This window comes from Nomascus leucogenys, chromosome 12 (genome assembly GCF_006542625.1).
Source record: "Nomascus leucogenys isolate Asia chromosome 12, Asia_NLE_v1, whole genome shotgun sequence".
NCBI classification, from domain to species: Eukaryota; Metazoa; Chordata; class Mammalia; order Primates; family Hylobatidae; genus Nomascus; species Nomascus leucogenys.
In genome coordinates, this window is record NC_044392.1 from 6499485 (window position 1) to 6521885 (window position 22401).

A 22401-nucleotide genomic window follows, 5' to 3' on the forward strand; every position below is an offset into this window, starting at 1 on the left:
ATCCCAGAGCTGTCCTCCTCCATCTTGGGTCTGCTGCCTGAAGTTATTTTGATTCACTTGCTTCTTTGGGTTAGAGTGGAAGAAAGGGCAGAAGCAGCCTGCAACATGCAGCGAATTGAACACTGACTATGGCTAACCCACAATTCATGGTCCAGTATTAGGCAGGAAGGAAGGAAGTCCCTGAAACGGGACATCAGAGGTTCAAAGAGTTTGCCAGAATCGTCTCTAGCTAAAAGGAGATAAAGAAATAAGAAAATATTTTTGTCTCTAGATCTTTGAAAATGCGATATGTAAACCTTTTCTCAGTTAATCTTGACAACGACCTTATGAGAGAATCATTACGTGCATTTTATAAATGTAGAAGCAGTGGCTCAGAGACACTGAATCCCTTGCCTGAGGTCACACAGCTAGTAAGTGGTAGGGCTGGGATTTAAACCTAGGTTGATCTGGCATCACAGCCTGTGGTCCTGCCTGAGTCGCCAGATCAGAGGGATTGAGAAGGGTCACAGCATGCCCAGCTGACTGTTCCGCAGCAAGACATTCCCTCCACTGTGGTCCTCTCCCTATAGAGGCACCTGAGGGGAGTGGACTTAAGACAGCAAAAGGGGCCAGGCATGGTGGCTCATGCCTGTAATCCCAGCACTTTGGGAGGCCGAGGCAGGTGGGTCGCTTGTCGAGACCAGCCTAGACAACATGGTGAAACCCCATCTCTACTAAAAAATATACAAAAAAATTAGTCGGGCGTGGTGGCACACACCTGTAATCCCAGCTATTCGGGAGGCTGAGGCATGAGAACCACTTGAACCCAGGAGGTAGAGGTTTCAGTGAGCCGAGATTGAGCCACTGAACTCCAGTCTGGGCAACAGAGGGAGACTCTATCTCAAAAAAAAAATAAAAAATAAATTTCTATTTAGGCATCTAATAAAAATAGGATTCACATTACTCCAAACTTGCTTTGTTCACTTAACACATCATGAACCACCCTTGAGGTCAGTGTATCTGGAAGGTTCTCCCTCCTGTCATTAGCTGGGTCACCATCCGCAGCCATCAGTTAACCATTTCCCTCCTGATAGATGTTCGACTGTTTCATTCATGACTACAAATGGTGCGGTAGTAAATGTCTTTGTGCATTTATCCTTATGTTCTGATGCTTTTATTCCCGCAGGCTAGATTCCCCAAAGAGCAATTTGTGAATCAAGGGTGTTCGTACTTTAAATTTTAATTGCCACTGCTGATTTTTTTCCCTAGCACTCACAGCAATTCTCAATCCCCAGCGATGGATGCAAAAGCCCTCTTCCCACATCGTAGCCAGAACTGGACATTCTTTTTGCATTCTTGCCAATAGATGGATGATAGTACCTATCCCATAGAATTGTTGTGAGGTTTAAATGTAAAATACAGTACCCATCATTTAAGTCTCTAATAAACATTAGCCATTTATGTAACTCCGATGTTATCTTATTATTATATATCTAAGGAAAGCCTAGAGTACATAATGACTTCTAGATTCAGGAGATTGTATTTTTTTAAGCAGACCTGGATTCCAAGCCAGCCTTCCCTGACCAGAGTTTTGTGGCTCTCAGCTAGCCACTTAACCTGTTGGAGCCTCAGTTGCTTCACCTGTAAAATGGGGATGATGAGTCCTGGGCTTTCTCCTTCACAAGAGAGTAATAGATCTCAAATGAATTCATGAATGTGAAACCACCCTGGGAAAAAAAAAAAAAACAAAAACCTAAGACTTCACACAAGTGTGGGGGTTTATGCTACCAGTTCCACTGCTGACCAGGCATAACCTCTGGGTAATTACCAGGAAGCCACTTCTTAAAGAAGCAACAACCGTCACAGTCAGAGACAAAGGTGGAGGTCCCCTGATTCTTGGTCCTTGTATTAGTCTGTTCTTGCAATGGTATAAAAAACTACCTGAGACTGGGTAATTTATAGAGAAAAGGGGTTTAATGGGCTCATGGTTCCATGCTGCTGAGGAAGCCTCAGGAAAGTTACAATTATGGTAGAAGGCGAAGGGAAAGCAGGCACATCTACATGGCAGGAGCAGGAGGAAGAGAGAGAGCAAAGGGGGAGGTGCTACGCACTTTTAAACAACCAGATCTCGTGAGAACTCACTCACTATCACGAGTGCAAGGGGACCCTATGATCCAATCACCTCCCACCAGGCCCCTCCTCCAACACTGGGGATTACAATTCGACATGAGATCTGGGTGGGAACACAGAGCCAAACCTTATCAGTCCTCAGCCCTTCAGCCAGGCATTTGTGCTCCAGGGATCCTTGAGAACAGGGTGCATCCGTGGATACAAGCATGGGGTCATGTAACGAGCTCCAAAAGAATCCCCTCCTACTCACAAATGCCCCCTAACCCAGAAGCTATTGTCAGCTGTCTGACATTTCACCATTACAGACCCATTCCTCCCTACAACACTCCCCGGAAGATCAACTGGATTCCCACGACTTCTCATATTACTTATGAAACATTTCCTGAGCACATGCTTTGTGCCAGGTACGGTGCCCAGTACTCTGCACATGGTGTCTCATGATCAACTCTATGCCGACACTGCCAAAGCCCACCTCTACAGCTCTGACTTCTCTCCAAGCTTCAGACCCACATTCCCATCTGTCTACTAGAAACCCTGCCCTCAACCTCCCACAGGCATCGCAAACTCCTCAGACCCCAAAGTGAACTTATCAGCTTCCTCCACAAACCCAAATTCCCTCCTCCTGCTTCCGCATCTCTGGGCCTGGCCTCCTGATCTCCAGCCCACACTACCAAAAGCCTCAGCATTCCCCAGAGAAAGGAGGGTCCCTCTCCTCACCACCTGCAACCCACCAGTTATTGAGCCCATACATTCAGGTGTCTTCTCCATCATCCTTCCCAGGGCCAGGTCTAGGATGGGGTGAGTGAAGCAAAATTCAGGAGGCTCCTGTAAGGGCTGGCCCTGAGAGGGAGCAGGGCCACTTAAATGTGGTGTCCCCAGAGCCTCACTTGCCTACCCTGGTCCTGGCCTGGCCCACCCTCTAGATCAGGCCAGCTCAGCTCATCTCCTCTCACTGGACTAAGGCAGCAACCACCTACCTTGCCTCCCTGCCTGTCCTCTTGAGAGGTGACAGCGCCGTCCTCACAGCGCTCGCTCGCTCTCGGCGCCTCCTCTGCCTGCGCTCCCACTTTGGTGGCACTTGAGGAGCCCTTCAGCCCACCGCTGCACTGTGGGAGCCCCTTTCTGGGCTGGCCAAGGCGGGAGCCGGCTCCCTCCGCTTGCAGGGAAGTGTAGAGGGAGACGCGATAGCGGGAACCGGGGCTGCGCGCGGTGCTTGCGGGCCAGCTGGAGTTCCGGGTGGGCGTGGGCTTGGCGGGCCTCTCACTCAGAGCAGCCGGCCCGCCCTGCCGGCCCCGGGCAATGAGGGGCTTAGCACCCAGGCCAGCGGCTGCGGAGGGTGTACTGGGTCCCCCAGCAGTGCCGACCCACCGGCGCTGCGCTCGATTTCTCACTGGACCTTAGCTGCCTTCCCGCGGGGCAGGGCTCGGGACCTGCAGCCCACCATACCTGAGCCTCCCACCCCGTCCATGGGTTCCTGTGCGGCCCGAGCCTCCCCGACGAGCGCCACCCCCTGCTCCACAGCGCCCAGTCCCATCGACCACCCAAGGGCTGAGGAGTGCGAGCGCGCGGCACGGGACTGGCAAGCAGCTCCACCTGCAGCCCCGTGCGGGATCCACTGGGTGAAGCCAGCTGGGCTCCTGAGTCTGGTGGAGATGTGGAGAACCTTTATGTCTAGCTCAGGGATTGTAAACACACCAATCAGCACCCTGTGTCTATCTCGAGGTTTGTGGATGCACCAATCGACACTCTGTGTCTGGCTGCTCTGGTGGGGCCTTGGAAAACCTTTGTGTTGATATTCTGTATCTAACTGATCTGATGGGGACGTGGAGGGCTTTTATGTCTAGCTCAGGGTGGTAAACGCACCAATCAGTGCCCTGTCAAAACAGACCACTCGGCTCTACCAATCAGCAGGACATGGGTGGGGGCAGAGAATAATAGCAGTCTGCCCGAGCCAGCAGTGGCAACCCGCTCGGGTCCCCTTCCACACTGTGGAAGCTTTGTTCTTTCGCTCCTTACAATAAATCTTGCTACTGCTCACTCTTTGGGTCCACACTGCTTTTATGAGCTGTAACATTCACCGCGAAGCTCTGCAGCTTCACTCCTGAAGCCAGCGAGACCACGAACCCACCAGAAGGAAGAAACTCCAAACACATCCGAACAACAGAAGGAACAAACTCCGGACACGCCGCCTTTAGAACTGTAACACTCACCGCAAAGCTCTGCAGCTTCACTCCTGAAGCCAGCGAGACCACGAGCCCACCAGAAGGAAGAAACTCCAAACACATCCGAACAACAGAAGGAACAAACTCCGGACACGCCGCCTTTAGAACTGTAACACTCACCGCGAAGGTCCGCAGCTTCATTCTTGAAGTCAGGGAGACGAAGAACCCACCAATTCCGGACACACTCTCACCCTCCAGCCAACCTCTTCCCTGCAACCAGATAATATTCACAAGTCTCAGCTTTGACCATATCACATCCTCAAGAACCTTAGAGGCCTCACCATCACCTGCTGAATTACGTACCAAGCCTGGCATTCACACAGGACTCTCCAGCCTCCACGCTGACAAAATCAACTTCCGTTTAAAACTACCCCGCTCAGACAGCCAGCTCAGAGATGGCATCTGATTGGACCATGAATGAGCACCTGAAACAAGGGTAGCCCATCCATAGGCTATCTCATAGCCTATCACATGGCCTGACACAAAAGGCTCCACAAAGAGACAATAGTCATCAGCTGAGCCAATTGAATGTGTTCTCTCAGGTGGTTGAACGGAAGGAAAAAGAGTTGGTGAACTGTTAGCAGGACAGGAAAGGCAGCCACAAGGAAATGACTGCAAGTTGTGTTAATAGAATTAATAAATTCCCTCCCGGCTGGGTGCGGTGGCTCAAGCCTGTAATCCCAGCACTTTGGGAGGCCGAGGCGGGCGGATCACGAGGTCAGGAGATCGAGACCATCCTGGCTAACACGGTGAAACCCCGTCTCTACTAAAAATACAAAAAATTAGCCGGGCGTGTTGGCGGGCACCTGTAGTCCCAGCTACTCAGGATGCTGAGGCAGGAGAATGGCGTGAACCCAGGAGATGGAGGTTGCAGTGAGCTGAGATCGCACCACTGCACTCCAGCCTTGGGGACAGAGAAAGACTCCATCTCAAAAAAAAAAAAAAAAAAAAAAAAAAAAAAAAAAATTCCCTCCCGATGCTGAGGTCCTGGCGCCATCTTAAATCCAGTCTGCCTCAGTTTCCTGCGGACCCCAGCCCTGACAGTTTCTCTTGTAGGATTTCCACAGGAGTGCCCTTATTATGCCACTAGTGTCTCGAGTGAGCTACTTGAGAGGACCTCTGATCCATAAAACCAAAACATTCAAGGCTCTTTGCAATACAACCCTGCTTAGAATCTTAGCTGCAAGTAACAGACACCCCCTCAAGCTGATATCACTGGGGCTCTTACTACAAAGATACAAGGAACTAGGACTGGAGCTAGAATGCAGAAGGCCAGCAGGAATGTCAGTCCTTTCTCTCTCCCACTCCACAGTCCACTTGGTTGCTGGGTAGAACCTGCCCAATCCCAGCCTCCCAGTGAGAGATAAAATCACTCACAGACAAACCCTGCTCTCTCCCAGTCCCAGCTCTATATTTCCAGAAAAGAGAGTCTAATTGACACTATTTGGGTCAGATATCTAATCAGCCATGAATCATGAGACCAGCTCATCAGGGAGACACATGGCACCTGAGCCTTTGAATTCTTCTTCTAGGTTAATCATTGCATTATCCCTGTTTACCCCTCCCATGGCTGTGTCCTCAGTGAGGTTCTGAGGTGGGAACTAGAAGTAGGAGGCCCTGCCTTTCCTGAACTTGATCTGGCTCACTCAGGCCTGGCACTGTGTGAAGAAGGTTGGATTCCACCAAGACCCAGGGCAGGAGACAGCTGTCTGGAGAGGGATGGAAACCCCAGCTCCTGCCAGACAGCCCAAGCTTGACTGTGACACTCACACACCCACAAGAAAAGGGGCATCCAACATTTCTGTGCAGTTCCAAAAAGCTGGAGACATCTCACACCCACAAATAATAATCATGATTTTCTGTAATTATTATTTGTGTATTTTGCATAATTGTCATAATTATTATCATCAGCTCATCAGCTTCCCATCCCAGCATGCCCTCCTCCCGTCCTCAGCCCTGAAATCTGATCACATGGACACACTTCCCTGCCTCTGACTTCCTCCCGAGAGCCAGTTCTCAGGGATCCCCTCAGGAAATGGGATAGGACGTTCCTGAGGGCTCTTCTCCATTGTTTGTCCTTCCAAAATACTTCTGGCCTCAGTGCTAACTCTGTGCAGGGCTTATGGTCGCTGCTGGGAGAGGAGACAGGGAATGAGAGAAGAGCTGCCTCACTCTCTCACTCTAGGGAAATAGATAAGGCCTCCCTGCTCCACTCCAACCAGCGGTGTGCTGAAGCCAGCTTGTGCCAGCTCAGGAGATCAGACCATTATCATCTCATCCCAACTCTGTGTTCAGCAACATCACGTTGATAGCTTGAGATCAGTCACAGTGGGAGTATTTTACACCACAGCAACTGGCCAAAAGGCTTTTTTTCATTGTTAGACATTTACCAGCACACCCTCACACTCACCCTTCATACTACACACGAGGTGCTTTTTTTTTTCTTTTGAGACGGTGTCTCACTCTGTCGTCCAGGCTGGATTACAGTGATGCAATCTCAGCTCACTGTAGCCTCCACCTCCTGGGTTCAAGTGATCCTCCTGCCTCAGTCTCCCCAGTAGCTGGGACTACAGGTGTGCACCACCATGCCTGGTTAATTTTTGTATTTTTAGTAGAGATGGGGTTTCGCCATGTTGGCCAAGCTGGTCTCAAGCTCCTGACCTCAGGTGATCTGCCCACCTCAGCCTCCCAAAGTGCTGGGATTACAGGCGTGAGCCACCATGCCCAGCCACAAGGTGCTCTTTAAAGACTGCAAATGTATTACTCTCCCTCAAGGGCTCTGCATCACCCCCAGGTATAGTCCAAACTCTTAAATGTAAGGCCTCCAAAGCCTCGCATGCCAAGGCCCCAGCCCGACCCTCTAACTTCCTCCTTTACCATCTCCCCATGACCTTCCAGATCCTTCTGTGACCCAGAGAAGTTATCTCCAGGCCCCACACTCTCTGGCCTCCAGTCTCCACTACACACCATCCCTGCCTGAAATACCTGAAACACCTGCGTCACCCACAGCCTTCTCCCCTTCATCCCTTGGGTCTTGGCTGAGGCACCACACCTATCTGGCATCTTCACTGACTTCATTGACCCCCCAACCTGGGTTAGAAACCCTTGCCCGATGCTCCTGGTACCCCACTCTCATGGCAGTACTGTGCATAGTAATCCTGTGTCTACCTACCTAGAGCCCCACTTAACTACAGGCCCCATAAGGCAGGAGTCAAGTCTAATTCAGTGTCTGGCACAGAGTCTAGCACTGTTGAATTGAATTGAATCAAACTGAATTGAATTGAATTATATAGAATGAACACCACAGCCCAAGACACTAACCAAGGCTGTGGTCAGTGCCCTCACAAAGGCCCAAATAGCGTCCTCTGAAGGGATCAGAGTAGGGCAGGGTGCTTTCTGATGGGCGAATCTGGAGAAGCGTCCTAGACACATCACCAAGGTGAAACGTGAAGCCACACCTTCCTTAGTGGGACAGTTCATGAGGCTCAGGATCATGAATTCAGCAGCTCCCACTAGTGGCATGCCTTACACCAACTCATTGCTTCTTGTCTATCTACTCCACCCTCCTAAGGGGGCACCCTCAGTAATCCCTAGCCTCAGGTGCCTGTCCGCTCCCAGCTTCACACTACTTTTATTACAGGAACCCCCACCTGCACCTCTTACACACACACACACACACACACACGCACATGCACATCTCCGACTTAGCCCCAAGAGGGTCTGAGGCTGAATTTCACACATTCCTAGAGGAAGAAATGGGGGTTCAATATTAGATCGTAAAATTCGTTTGAAAGGAGCAAAAAAAGCCGGGCGCGGTGGCTCACGCCTGCAATCCCAGCACTTTGGGAGGCCAAAGCGGGCAGATCACAAGGTCAGGAGTTTGAGACCAGCCTGGCCAACATGGTGAAACCCTGTCTCCACTAAAAATACAAAAAATTAGCCAGGCTTGGTGGCAGACGCCTGTAATCCCAGGCACTCAGGAGGCTAAGGCAGGAGGCGGGGGTTGAAGTGAGCCGAGATTGTAGCACTGCACTCCAGCCTGGGTGACAGAGCAAGACTCCATCAAGAAAAGAAAGAAAGAAAGAAAGAAAGAAAGAAAGAAAGAAAGAAAGAAAGAAAGAAAGAAAGAAAGAAAGAGAGAGAAAAGAAGGAAGGAAGGAAAGAGAGAGAGGAAAGGAAAGGAAAGGAAGAAGGAAGGAAGAAAGGAAGGAAGGAAAGAAGGAGGGAGGGAGAGAGAGAGAAAGAAAGAAAGAGAAAGAAAGAAAGAAAGAAAAGAAAAGAAAGAAAGAAAAAAGAAAGAAAGAGGGAGGGAGGGAAGGAAGGGAGAGAGAAAGAGAGAAGAAAGAAAGAAAGAGAAAAGAAAAGAAAGAGGCAAAAAAAATATGGTATTTCTTGCATACATAAGTATGCAGATTGAGATTCCTATACCATAGCTAACATTTATTGAGAAACATCAAGGAGCAAAACAAAGACCAGAGAACTAAATTAAATAATAACAAAATAAAACAAAATCTGAAAGGCTGGGCATGGTGGTGCAGACCTGTAATCCCAGAGCTTTGGGAGGGCAAGGCAGAAGAACTGCTTGAGGCCAGGAGTTCAAGACCAGCCTGGACAACATAGCAAGATCCTGTCTCTACCAAAAGTGTTTTTTAAAATGAGCTGAGTGTGGTGGCATGTGCCTATAGTTCCATCTACTTGGGAGGCTGAGGCAGGAAGATCTCTGGAGCCCAGGAGTTCAAGGTTACAGTGAGCTACAGTTGTGCCACTGCACGTCAGCCTGGATAAACACAGTTAGACCCCATTTCTTTAAAAAACAAACAAAAAAAAAAAAAAAAAACCAGGCCGGGCACGGTGGCTCACACCTGTAATCCCAGAACTTTGGGAGGCCAAGGCAAGCAGATCACTTGAGTCAGGAGTTCGAGACCAGCCTGGCCAACATGATGAACCCCCATCTCTACTAAAAATACAAAAATTAGCCGGGTATGGTGGTATGCGCTTGTAATCCCACCTGCTTGGGAGGCTGAGGCAGGAGAATCGCCTGAACCTGGGAGGTGGAGGTTGCAGTGAGCTGAGATCATGCCACTGCAATCCAGCCTGAGTGACAAAGCGAGACTCCATCTCAAAAAACAACAACAACAACAACAAAAACCCCTGAGTATTTTAATGTACCAGAGGTTCATGTGCCAGTGAAGATATTCACCAAGTAGTTCACTGAAGGGGAAAATTGAAGGTTTTTTAATGCCAGAAAAGGTGAAGACAGTTTATTGTGGTTCTTTTACTCATAGATGAAAACTAGCACTCCACCAAGGGTGGGACGGAGGATGAGTCCAGTGGTTATACACAGCTGGACACAGCAAATCCCACTGCTCATAGGTCCAGGGTCTCCAGTTCAGTCCGGAAAGGATCTGGCACATGTCACATGGTGACAACAGCCTTCGGCTTTGATCCATCATAGGCGAGTGCTGCTGGAAGTGGATGTTCTCCTCTGCCCAGTGCTGACACTTCTTGTGCACTTACTATGTTTAAGGATTCTGCCTCCCTCAACCAGAGGGGCAGTGGTTAAGAATCCAGGCTGAGGGGCCAGACCACCTGTATCCAATCCCCCATTTAAGACTTGAATGAGTCAATACCTCAGCTTCCTCTTCTATAAAATGGGTAATAATAGCAACTACCACATAGGATTGTCAAGAGGATTAGATGTGTTATTCTGTGAACAGCCCTTGGTAGATACAATCTTTTAAGAGATGACCATTATTATCTCATTAATCTTGATGTCAAGAGGCAGATCGTATTCTTATCTCTGTTTTACAGATGGGGCACGGTGACTTGCTCACAGCCTACTTCCCGCCATACACAGCTGCCGTCACCACTGCACCCTGGGTTTCAAGAATTGGCAGTGTCTTGCCAGGGCTCAGAGTGGGGAGGACTTGCTTATGGTGGCCATTACTCAACAGTGATGCTGTGAGATGCTGCTATGGCTTAAATAGGGTTTGTTTGGCCCCACCAATTTTCATCCCCAGTGTTGGAGGTGGGACCTGGTGGGAGGTGTTTGGGTCGTGAGGCTTGGTGCCATTCTTGTGGGAGTGAGTGAGTTCTCACTCTTAGATCCCCTGAGAACTAGTTGTTGAAAAGAATCTAGCATCTCCTCTTCTCCCTCCCTATCTCTCTTCCCTCTTGCTCCCTCTCCCTCTTCTCTCCCCGTCTCTCTCTCCCTCTCCCCTTCTCCCTTTCTCTCTCCCCCTTCCCTCTTTCTCCCCCTTTCCTCTCTCTTTCCCCCTTCCCTCTCTCTTTCTCCCCCTTTCCTCTCTCTCTCCTCTTCCCTCTCTGTCTCTCCCCCATCTCTCTCACCCCTCTCTTCCTCCTTCTCCTTCCTCCTCCTCTCTCTTCCTCCCTCCTACTCTCCCTCCCTCTCCCTCCCCCTCCTCTTTCTCCCTCCCTCCCTCTCTCTCCCTCTCTCCCTTTCTCTCTCTCCCTCCCTCCCCCCTCCTCTCTCTCTGTCTACACATGTTATCTCTGCACACAAGCCCCGTCTACTTTCTGCCATGAGTGGAAGTATCCTGAAGCCCTCACCTGGGGCAGCACCTGTGCCACCACCACGCTTCCAGTACAGCCTGAAGAACCATGAGCCAAATAAACCTCTTTTCTTTAAAATTACCCTGCCTCAGGTATTCCTTTACAGCAATGCAAATGGACTGAGACAGACACCCACTGACCCCGAACCCCAGGGCTACTTTAGCATATTGGCGAGGCTGGGACCCAAACAGCCCCTTGGAAATCCTGCCTCCTCCAAGGCCCTGCCAGGGAACAGACACAAGCCCCTCAGCCTGGGCAATGCCAGATGTTCCTTCCCTCCCAGTCCCCGGAGTCTGTAACAATCCTCCCTGCAGTCAGGGGAATCCCTCCTCTTTTCAATGTTCCCTCACTTTTCCTACCAGATCACACAGCTTAATTCCCAGGGGAGGCTTCAGCTTTAGGGAAATAAAACCTGAATGGAGAAGTGTCTTGCAGACAAAGTCTCTTCCAGTCTCAAGGCAGCTCAGGACAGCCGCCCGCCTGAACGGAGACAAGAGAGAAAACTTCACCATCTCCAAGCATTGCCCTCACCAGCGTGCGAGTGGGCCCTGGAGCCCCACTCAGGGTGGATCCCCAAGAATCTGCAGTCAGATTCTGAGGGGCTAGGCTGACCCAGGCACATCCCTGAGATAGCCCCAGAGGAGGCCAAGGTTCAGTGAGGACACACACCCCAGCTGATTGTAACTATGCACAGCGGGCAGCTTCCATCCAGGATTGAAGCTAGCTCTGGGTAAGGAGCCAGCAGCTCCACCTGGAAAGGGCAGGGGAGGCTTCCAGGGATGGAAGCTGTCGGCTTGGCCAGGCCGGGTGAGGACAGGGCACCAGCCAGAAGGGTAGGAGGCTCAGCGCAGGAAAGAGCTGGAGGCTGGACCTTGCACTGGCATCCAAGGAGATGGTGCCAGGTTGCCCTTAGCATCATGGGCATGGTGTGCGTGGAGGGAGGAGTGAGGACAGGTAGATGAGGGCCAGTTGTAGGGGCCTTGAATGCCCGGCCAAGGAGCTTGGCCTTCATCCTGTGGGCAGTAGGGAGGCCACAGAAGGGTTTTAAGTGAAGAGGCTGTGCCCAGATTTGAGTGTTGAAAAACCATACTGGCCACAGGGTGGCTAGCAGAGTGGATAGGAGAAGGAGGGGAAGGGGTGCAGGGGAGAGGCAAGGAGGCCAAATTAAAAGTGACTGCAATCATTCAGGTGGTGGTGACCCAGACAACGGTCTGGGGTAAGGGGTGGGGAAGTGGAATCTCAACTGGGCTCGCCAGATAGGCACAGCTCCTGTGCAAACTGTCATCCAACTGTCCCTCCACTCTAAAGGACTACTTTCTTCAAGCCCACAGACAGGACCCTGCTGGCCTCCCAAGGGCAGTATATTTGGGGCAGCAGCAGTTCAGAGCCCACCCCACCTTAGTGGCAGCCCGAGGCTGGGAGGGGCCCTGGGGAGGATGGGAAGGGCCCTGGGGAGGCCTGGCCAAGGCTGCAAATGCTAGACTGGAGGGCTGAGACCTTGAACCTGTCCCAGGGAATCTCATTCATAGTCATGCACACAGGCATGCATTACACACCACACACCCTCACACATACAGGCACACCCAATTCACCTGACCCAATAGAAGGCACATGCCACAATCACACACGTGGCACCTGCCTTGCACGCACTTGACATCCCACCAGCTGGATACTCATATCATACTGACCTCCATGTCCCCAAAAATGATCACCACTCACACAAAACCCATTCTTCACTACCCCTGAAACACCCAGACATCACACACTCCATGCAACACACACCCCACCCAGACCCACACCACCCAAAACAACATACGTTCCTTGTACTCAAACATCAGACACACCATGAAAACACACAAACCAGTACACACCAGCCACCCTCCCACATCTAAGCTGGCCTGCCTACCACACACACACAGGCAGGTGCCCCTTACACACCACACACAGGGCTGAGGGAGGTCCCAGCCAGCCTCCACTCCCAAACCTGCATGTCCATGTCCACGGTGCTGGAACTGCCTGAACGAGGCACCTTTGTCTGACTCACAAAAAGGCAGTACTGGTTTAGGGTAAACATGGCCTTGCAGAGCTGGCTGAAATTTTCAAACCAAACAATGCCTGATAAAGACTTCTGTCTCTGGGGCCAGGCGCGGTGGCTCATGCCTGTAATCCCAGCACTGGGATGCCAAGGCGGGCAGATGACCAGAGGTCAGGAGTTCAAGACCAGCCTGGCCAACATGGTGAAACCCCGTCTCTACTAAAAATACAAAAATTAGCTGGGCCTGGTGATAGGCACCTGTAATCCCAGCTACTCAGGAGGCTGAGGCAGGAGGATCACTTGAACCCGGGAGGCAGAGATTGCAGTGAGCCCAGACTGCGCCACTGTACCCCAGCCTGGGCGACAGTGCAAGACTCCATCTCAAAAAAAAGAGTTATGTCTCTGGGAACAAACTGTGTACCCACAGCTATGTAATAGTTACCTCCATCCTTAGTGAATGACAGTGTACATCTGATTATAAATGATGGGAAAAGTCTGATATCAAAGGCTAAGTTAACATGTATGTGATGCTTGGTGCATGCAATAAATTCCATTTTTTATCATAAGCAGATATACTGGGGTTTTTTTTTTAACTAACAGAATATCATTTTACCTTCTCCACTAAATAAATGTTGTACAAATATTTAGAGAATATTGACATAAAGTGGCACCAAATCGGCCCGCTTGGGAGGTCCTTCCGTCTCCATCTGGCCCTGCTTAGCTCAGATCCCTCCTACAGCCTTTCCAACATGGTGGGCAGGGAGGGGCGGTGGGCCTGGCACGCTCGGTGGGCCTGCAACGCCTGGTGCTGGCTGCATCAGCTGCAAGGAGGCTCTGGCCAGCAAGACCGGCTGCACACCTGGAGGGAGGGTGACTGGAGGTATTACTCCTAGAGGGGCTGTGGTGGATCTTTCTAAGCCCACACTTGACTCTGTCCACACAGAACTCGCCGGTGTGTGGTCTTTGGGGAGGCTGCACGGGAGCAGCATATCGATCAGGCTGGAAGGAGAGAAAGAAAGAGAAAAAACACCTTCAAACAGCAGAGCTTCAAATTCCTCATTGGCTCTAAAAGACTGAAGAACACAGATGTGCATAGGCCAGCCCTGAGATAGCCACACACCATGACACACAAAAGACACAGAGGCAAACGTGTGTGCGGAGACGACCTGCAGACAGAAACAGCTCACAGCCGCTGGCGCAGAGCGAACTCGTGTCCCAACACATACACAAAGCACAGAGGCAAAAGCCAGCGTGCCAGGCAGAGAGAACCAGCCCAAAAAGCCCCCTGCATATGCTGTAGAGACACACTTGCATGCACGTAGGTACCCAGCACCCGCACACGGGAATGTGGCCCCGCACGCAGGGGTGCTGAGACGCACTCCCGAGCACACCCCACGGCCAGTCTGAATGCCTCGTCCTTGGCAGGTGGGAGCAGGTATCTCCTTGCAGGCGACCCTGCTGATCACCTTCTCTCAGCCTTGAGGCCAGGGGCCAAGGGCCCTCGGACCCCCTGCTGTGACGATCGTAGGCATGAGATCTAAGTGACCCAGACCTACCCCACAGGAGGAAAAAGAAGGCCCTGACATTTGTTGGCTCACTCCTCTCAAACCCCTGCCACCGGGCAATTCAGTGCATACTGGAATTACCAAGGGATCATGCCACTGCATTCCAGCCTGGGTGACAGAGTGAGACCCCATCTCAATTAAAAAAAAAAAAGAAAAAAAAAGAAACAAACAAAAGAGAATTGCCAGGGGAGTTTTTTGTTTGTTTGTTTGTTTTTGGGGTTTTTTTGTTTTTGAGACAGTCTCACTCTTGTTGCCCAGGCTGGACTGCAATGGCGCGATCTTGGCTCACCACACCCTCCACCTCCCGAGTTCAAGCGATTCTCCTGCCTCAGCCTCCCAAGTAGCTGGGATTACAGGCACACGCCACTGCACCCGGCTAATTTTTTGTATTTTTAGTAGAGACAGGGTTTCACCGTGTTGGCCAGGCTGGTCTTGAACTCCTGACCTCAGGTAATCTGCCCACCTCGGCCACCCAAAGTGCTAGGATTACGGGCGTGAGCCACCGCGCCTGGCCAGGGGAGATTTTTTTTTTCTTTTTTTTTATGACTGGTGCCTGAGCCCCACCCTCAGACTCTGATTCATGGATCTGGGGAGGGCACCAGGCCCGGGTGGGTTTTTAACACTCTCCAGGCTACTCTAATGTGCTCCCAGGGTTGAAAATTACTGAGGCCTCCCAGGGTCTTGCAGGCATCCCTGGTCTCCGCAGGACTGCCCCAATCAACAAGATCCTGAGGGTGTGAAGGTGCCCCCTCTCTGCCCTTCAGCTCGCCAAGGAAGCCCTTGCCACACTGGGTCCGACCCGCCCATCACGAAGACCCTTTTCTAAGTGCTGGTGGCACTTAGAAAAGGTGCCGGGGGCGCCCATCTGCGCACTGCGGCTGCCCCCTGCTGGACAGAGCGGGTCGTGCCCAGCTGCCGGCCTGACCTGCCTCTCCCACACAGGGTAGACCCAGGCTGAGCTGTTAGGGGAGCCAGAAGCACATGGCCCTCAAGAGAAGTCCCCACACCCTCTCCGAGAGTCCACAATCCATCAGCTCTGCACCCTCCTACCAAGCCCCAGCTACCTCTCTGGTCCCAGCCGTCTCAGGCCTAGATGATCACAAGTATTTTCCTTTGTTCATCTACTCAGTGGTAGCCAACAATGCTGTGTTGGACTGACCAGTCCTGGCAGCTGGGGCTGCAGAGATGAATAAGGAAGGGAACCGACAAGTCCTCCCATGCCCAGCCATCTGCCAACAGCTGCCCAAGCCACCTTCCTCCAGTTGCCTATGTCCTTGCTACTCCACAGCCCTTGGTGCTCCCTCCTGCCCTTAGGATAAAGCCCAGGCCCCTAACAGCCTGGCTCCTGCTGCCCAGAGCACATCTCTTCTCAGTCTCCCAGAAGGCCTTTCACCCCGGGACTGCCTGGCAAACTGTCATTGGCAGCTCCACTTTCTACTTATGCCACCTCCTCCAGGAAGCCTTCTCTGACCTCCTCTCTCCACCAGCCTTCATACCCATTAGCCACTTCCTCCTCTTTTCCCCTGAACATTACATACTTGCCTCTTATACTAATTTTCTGTTTATGTGTCTGCCTCCCTCCCCTCTAGACTGGGGGTTCCCGGTGGGGCAGGGGGCGGTTCAGGGACCTGGGATCAATAAAGGTCTGTAGAATTAATGAAGCCTTCTCCAACCTGCCCAGTCCATAGAAGACTCTTCCGCCTCTGGCTGCACCACACCAGTAGGCTGAGTGCCTCACTCAGAGGAGCAATCCCTAGGGCAAGGAAGAGAAATAATAACAGCTACGACACTACTAAAGCACATGCTTGCTAGGTACCAGATGTGTATTCGATTCCACATGCTTTACATATATCAATTCATTTAACCCTCACAACATTATTATGAGCTAGATGGGAAACCTAAGGTACGGAGAGGTTAGATAACTTGCCCAAGCAAACATACAGCTGTCAGTCTAGAGCTGGGATCCAGGAGTTGGCTGCAGAGGCCATACTGTTAACCATGTTAACCACATTTCCCGGTTTTTTGTTTGTTTGTTTGTTTGTTGTTGTTTTCTTTTTGAGACAGGGTCTCACTCTGTTGCCCAGGCTGGAGTGCAGTGGCACAGTGGCTCACCGCAGCTTCCACCTCCCAGGCCTCAATCCATCCTCCACCTCAGCTTCCTGAGTAGCTGGGTCTACAGGTGCGTGCCACCATGCCTGGCTAATTTTCTTGTAGAGACAGGGTTTTGCCAGGTTGCCCAGGCTGGTCCCACTCCTAGGATCAAATGATCCACCCGATCACCCGCCGTGGCCTCTCAAAGTGCTGGAATTACAGATGTGAGCCACTGCCTCTGGGCCCACACTTCCCTCTCAAGGGAAGAGAATGTTGGTGTAGAACCCACTGCGGCCCTGAGCTGCCTCCCAGGCACCTCCTATGGGAGACAGGAGGGGTCTTCCTGGGAGAAGCCAGACCCAGATTCCCTGGCCAGCAGCTCTAGAGCTGTGGCTTCTTTCACTTCCTTCTTAATTTTTCCAACAAGAACAGATGCCGCTGCAGCTGACAACTGCCTGTGCGAATGGAAAGGCGGATCCAGCCCCTCATTTGTCTGGTGAGAAAATGAAATTGGACAAGGAGGCAGCTGAGCTTCGGGAGGCCTGGAGGATCCAGGGGTGGTGGCAGGCACAGAAGGGCTCCCAACAGGCAGGGAATGCATACAGGGACAGGATGGGAGGTCTGAAATGCCCCAAGACCCTCTGGACAAGCCCCTGCCTCTAATACTTTTTTTTTTAAGATGGAGTCTTACTCTGTTGCCCAGTCTTACTCTGTTGCCCAGTCTGCAATGGCACGATCTCAGCTCACTGCAACCTCCCCCTCCTGGGTTCAAGCGATTCTCCTGCCTCAGCCTCCCAAGTAGCTGGGATTACAGATGCACCCCATCACGTCCGGCTAATTTCTGTATATTTAGTAGAGATGGGGTTTCACCATGTTGGTCATGCTGGTCTCCAACTCCCAACCTCAAGTGATCTGCCTGCCTCGGCCTCCCAAAGTTCTGGGATTACAGGCGTGAGCCACCACGTCTGGCCCTCCAATACTTTCTTCCTTCCTCTCTCCCTCTCTTCTTCCCTTCCTTACGTCTTTCCTTTCTTCCTTCCAGACGTGGTGAGCAACTACCAGGTACTCCCCCTGTGCTGGCTCCTGGGAACACAAGGGAGAAGGAGTCACTAGCATTGTACTCAAGGAGCTCCCAGTCTGGAGAAACAGACAGGGCCAGACCACCAGTGAGTGCTATGATGGAGCAGAGTCTGAGGCCCATCTGTCTGGGCTCCTATCAGCCTCCACCACTTCCAAGCTGTGTGAATTGCACAAAGTATTTAAGTTCTGCATCTGTAAAATGGGATGCTCAAGACACCTGCTTCCTTGAGTGTTAGAAGGATTAATGGAGTTAACACATGTAAATGCTTTGGAATCGTGCCTGGCACACAGCAAGCTCGTTCTCCCACATCTCCCAGGAATGTAGCCCCTCACCAAATCCCAGGATCCTCCTTGCTGCTGGTTCCCTTTACTCCTCTCTTGTTCCTGACACCCCCTCACAATCTAGAAGTAGCCCCTGAGGTCTAACCACTATCCCTCCCGTTGCAAGGCACTTATCATCCACAGCAGATATTTACATGCACCACCCGTACTAGGCATCACACTGAGCTCACGTCTCCTCTGTCTAAGCCCACCAGGGGAGGGCCCCTGGTGACTCTGAGACCCTGGTCTTGGGAGAGGATAAGAGTTCAGCCTGGGGTAGAACAGCTCCCTGTCCCAAACCAGGTGTGTCTGCCTCACCAGTCACTCAGGCCTGGGGTGGTAAGTGGCAGCCCTAACTGCAGAAAGCTGCCCCACCACTGGCTTCTCAGCCGGACAGTTCTTATTGATAGCTGGCCTCAGGCTCTCTAGCTGCAGTGCCAAGGGTTATGTTCTGACAGAGCAGAGGGAATGCTGGGATGACCTGCCGAGGATGTTCTCCCTGACTCGGCCCCAGCCATGCAGCCCACAGTCCCAGGGAGCAAAGTTACAAGGCCAAGGTGTCAGGGCACACCTCTGGCCTTAGCAAGCCCCTTAAAGATGAACTCACAGTTGTGCATCTGGTGTGTCAAGCCTGACTTTGTACATGTCTCTGGGGTGAGGATAGGTGTGTGTTTGTCTCTGTGCTTTGTGTACTGGTAGCTCCCATGTCTGTGTCTACTTGTGTCTCTGCAGGAGTGTGTCCACGTATCCCTGGAACACTATCCCTGGCCAAGCACCTTGTTATCATTGTCAACATCATCCACAGAGCACCCACTTTGTGCTTTGCCTACATGTTTTCATTCACTCCTTAGAAAAAAAGCTTCCTGACTCCAACCCTTCCCCAAACCCTAGGCTAATAGCGTCTCAGAAGCTAGCATGTCAAGCCCAAATCCTATGGTGGGGTCTTTGAGGCCCCTCACCATCTGGCCTAAAGCCATTTCTCCTGCTGTATCTCCCATTCTCCTCTCTCCTGTACCCACCTTCCAGTCCTTTGCCTATGCTGTTCCCTCCACCCAAATCCCTACCCTTCACATCCAGGAAACCACTATTCACCTTGCACAACCTTGCTTCCTCTGGGAAGTCTCCCCTGATGGCCCTGCCACCTCCTCCAGGAAGCCTTCCCTGACTTACCAAGAGTTGACACCATCAGTCTGGGCTCTGTGCCTCTGAAGCCACCCTGGATGGTCATTACTTCTTCCATACCAGCTCCTTGAGGACAAGGCAGAGTCCGATTCCCCCAAAGAATCTCCACCCTGGCACACAGTAGGTATTCAGGAAGTGGCTCAGTGTGTGCTTCTTGGTTGTCGATGAGTAAAGAGAAGCAAGAGGGTAGCCCAACATCCATCCATTCCCTGCATCTGCCCCCAGTTGTGCCCACGGGAGCAGCTCTGCTGTCTCTCCTGGCTCATCTGGAAGGGCACGGGCACTTGGTCTGTCACAGGCTCCTCAGACCTAGAGGAGCTCTGCAGGAGGCTGCCCAGGGGAGAACAGACTTCTGCTTGAGACTGATTCTCCCCCTCTCCCCAGAACAGCTACTCTCCCCAGACCTGAGGTCAGTCCCTGGATCCCTACAGCCGCCCACTGCCACCACTATCAAAGAGGCCTCCCTCTGAAGGGGCGGGGTGGAGGAGGCATGGCAGAGGGAGAAGGAGGGAAGCAAGTGAGGAGATAAAAGGCTGAAAGGAGAGGGATAGGAGGGAAAGGGGGAGAGGAGAAAGGAAGACTGAGCATTTGCTTCTGTGTCTTTGCAGGCTGTTACTTCCCCCTAGTTAACAATCGAGGTCCAAGCACGGCCCCCAGCCCCTCCTAATTACCATGATTAGCGCTAAGCGAGCTGCCACATTTTATGACTCTCTAAACCAAAAAAATAATTAAAGCAATTACTGTCATTAACACTCTGCCCTCTTCACCACCTTCTCTGAGAGTGAGCAATGAACAGGCCCCAGGGAGTCATGATTGAACCCCTAGTGCCTCCCTCCTCCCCTTCCATCCCCCACCACCACCACCTGCCACCTCCAGGACCACAAGCCTGGACAGCTCGAGCCACCAGCAAGGCTGAGAGGCAGCAGGAAGGGCCTCAGTAGGCCCCAGGCAGACCTCCCACATGCCTGGAAAAGCTAGAGCCAGGCCCTGGGAAACTGCACAGAGAGGTTGAGGTAGGAACTGCCCCCAAAACCACCCAGATCGAAGCTTTCTTTCCCAGATATTTCCTCCTTCCCATCCCCCACCCCAAGCAGGAGTCCACCAGGCCCAGACACCCCTGAGACTTGGCCTTGTCCCTCTGCAACTCCTCAATGCCAGGGCCCCCAACCCCACAGGCAGGTCTCCCTCAAGCCCTAATCTCTCTGAGTCCCAAGTCTCCCATCACAGCCCAGCCCAATGCTCTGCCACCCCCCAACTGCGTGGTCAGATCATCTAACACCTCAGAGCCTCAGTTTCCTTATCTGTAAAATGGGCTCTATTAGTCAGCTCCAACTACTATAACTAATACCACAGACTGGGGGTTTAAATAACAGACATTTATTGCTCACAGTTCTGGAGGCTGGGAAGTCCAAGAGCAAAGTGCCAGCAGATAGCAGATTCAGTCCCTGGGGAGGGCTCTCTTCCTTGCTTGCAGACAGCTGCCTTCTCGATGTGTCCTCATATGGTGGGGGATGGGAGTCTCCACGGTGTTTATTCTTATAAGGACACTAATCCCATCACGAGGGACCCCCTCCTGAGCTCATCTAAACCTAATTATACCCCAAAGGCCCCATCTCCAAATACATGGGGGATTAGAGCCTCAACTTAGGAATTTAGGAAGGTCACAATTCAGTCCATAGCATGGGCTTTGAAATGTCTGTGGAACAACCACTTCTTCACAAGTCTCTTTGAAGATTAAATGAGGTCATCAACACAAGGCACCTAAAACAATGCCTGGCTCATAGTAGGTCCTCAGTAACAGTGGTTCTCTTCCAAGCTTCCCCTCAAGCAGATGACGGCTGGGGTAGAGGTAGAAGATTTGCTGAGGAGGCTGGGTAGGGGCCAGGCTCTGTGCTGTAATGATCCACCAGCCACTGGAACCACAGTACCTGTGACCCAGGATTACTGTGGCAGCCTTCTAACTGGTCTCCCTGTTTCTGTCCCTGCCTCTCCAACCCCTCTTCAATTGATTCTCGACACACAGACCAATGTGAATCCTTTAAAACATAAGTCAGGCCGGGTGCAGTGGCTCATGCCTGCAGTTCCAACACTTTGGGAGGCCAAAGTGGGTGGATCACCTGAGGTCAGGAATTCAAGACCAGCCTGGCCAACATGGTGAAACCCCGTCTCTATTAAAAATACGAAATTAGCCAGGCATGGTGGTGTGTGCCTGTAGTCCCAGCTATGCAGGAGGCTGAGGCAGAATAATTGCTTGAACCCAGGAGACGGAGGTTGCAGTGAGCCGAGATTGTGCCACTGCACTCCAGCCTGGGTGACAGAGCGAGACTCTGTCTCAAAAAATAAATAAATAAATAAATAAATAAATAAATAAATAAATAAAAATAAAACAAAAGTCAGATCATGTCATTTCTATGCTCAAAATCCTACCATGGTTTCCCATCTCACTTGGAGTTAAACCTAAGTCCTTAAAATGGCCTCCAAGGTCATGTTCTTCTCCCACTACCCATCCCCCTCACTCACTCTGACCTCAGACATAATGATGTATTCTCACCCATCTGGAACCCTTCCTCCCAACACAATTCACCTCCTTCAAGACTATTGAATGTCTTCCAAATGATGCAACTCTGACCCAATACCCCGTCACACGCTCCCAACCCCCCTCACCCTGTTTTACTCTGTTTCCTCCTGTGCTTGACCTTTTAACATGCATTGCAGGCTGGATGCAGTGGCTTATGCCTGTAATCCCAGAACTTTGGGAGGCCAAAGCAGGAGGATCATTTCAACCTGGGAGTTTGAGACCAGCTTGAGAACATTGCAACGTAACCCCATCTCTATCAAAAAAAAAAAAAAAAATCAAAACATTAGTTGGGTATGGTGGTGCACAACTGTAGTCTCAGGTATTCAGGAGGCTGAGGTGGGAGGATCACTTGAGCCCAGAAGTTCAAGGCTGCTGCAGCCCAGGCAACACAGCGAGACTCTGTCTAAAAAAATAAATGAATAAATAAATAAAATAATATTGAAACGATCGATTTTGTTTTGTATATTTCAACACAATTTTAAAATTTTAATTTAAAAAAAAGCACTAGTCTGGGCAACATAGTGAAACCCCATCTCTACTAAAAATAGAAAAATGTGTGGTGGTGCCTTCCTATAGTCCCAGCTACTGAGGGGGCTGAGGTGGGAGGATCACCTGCGCCCAGGAGATCGAGGCTGCAGTGAGAGT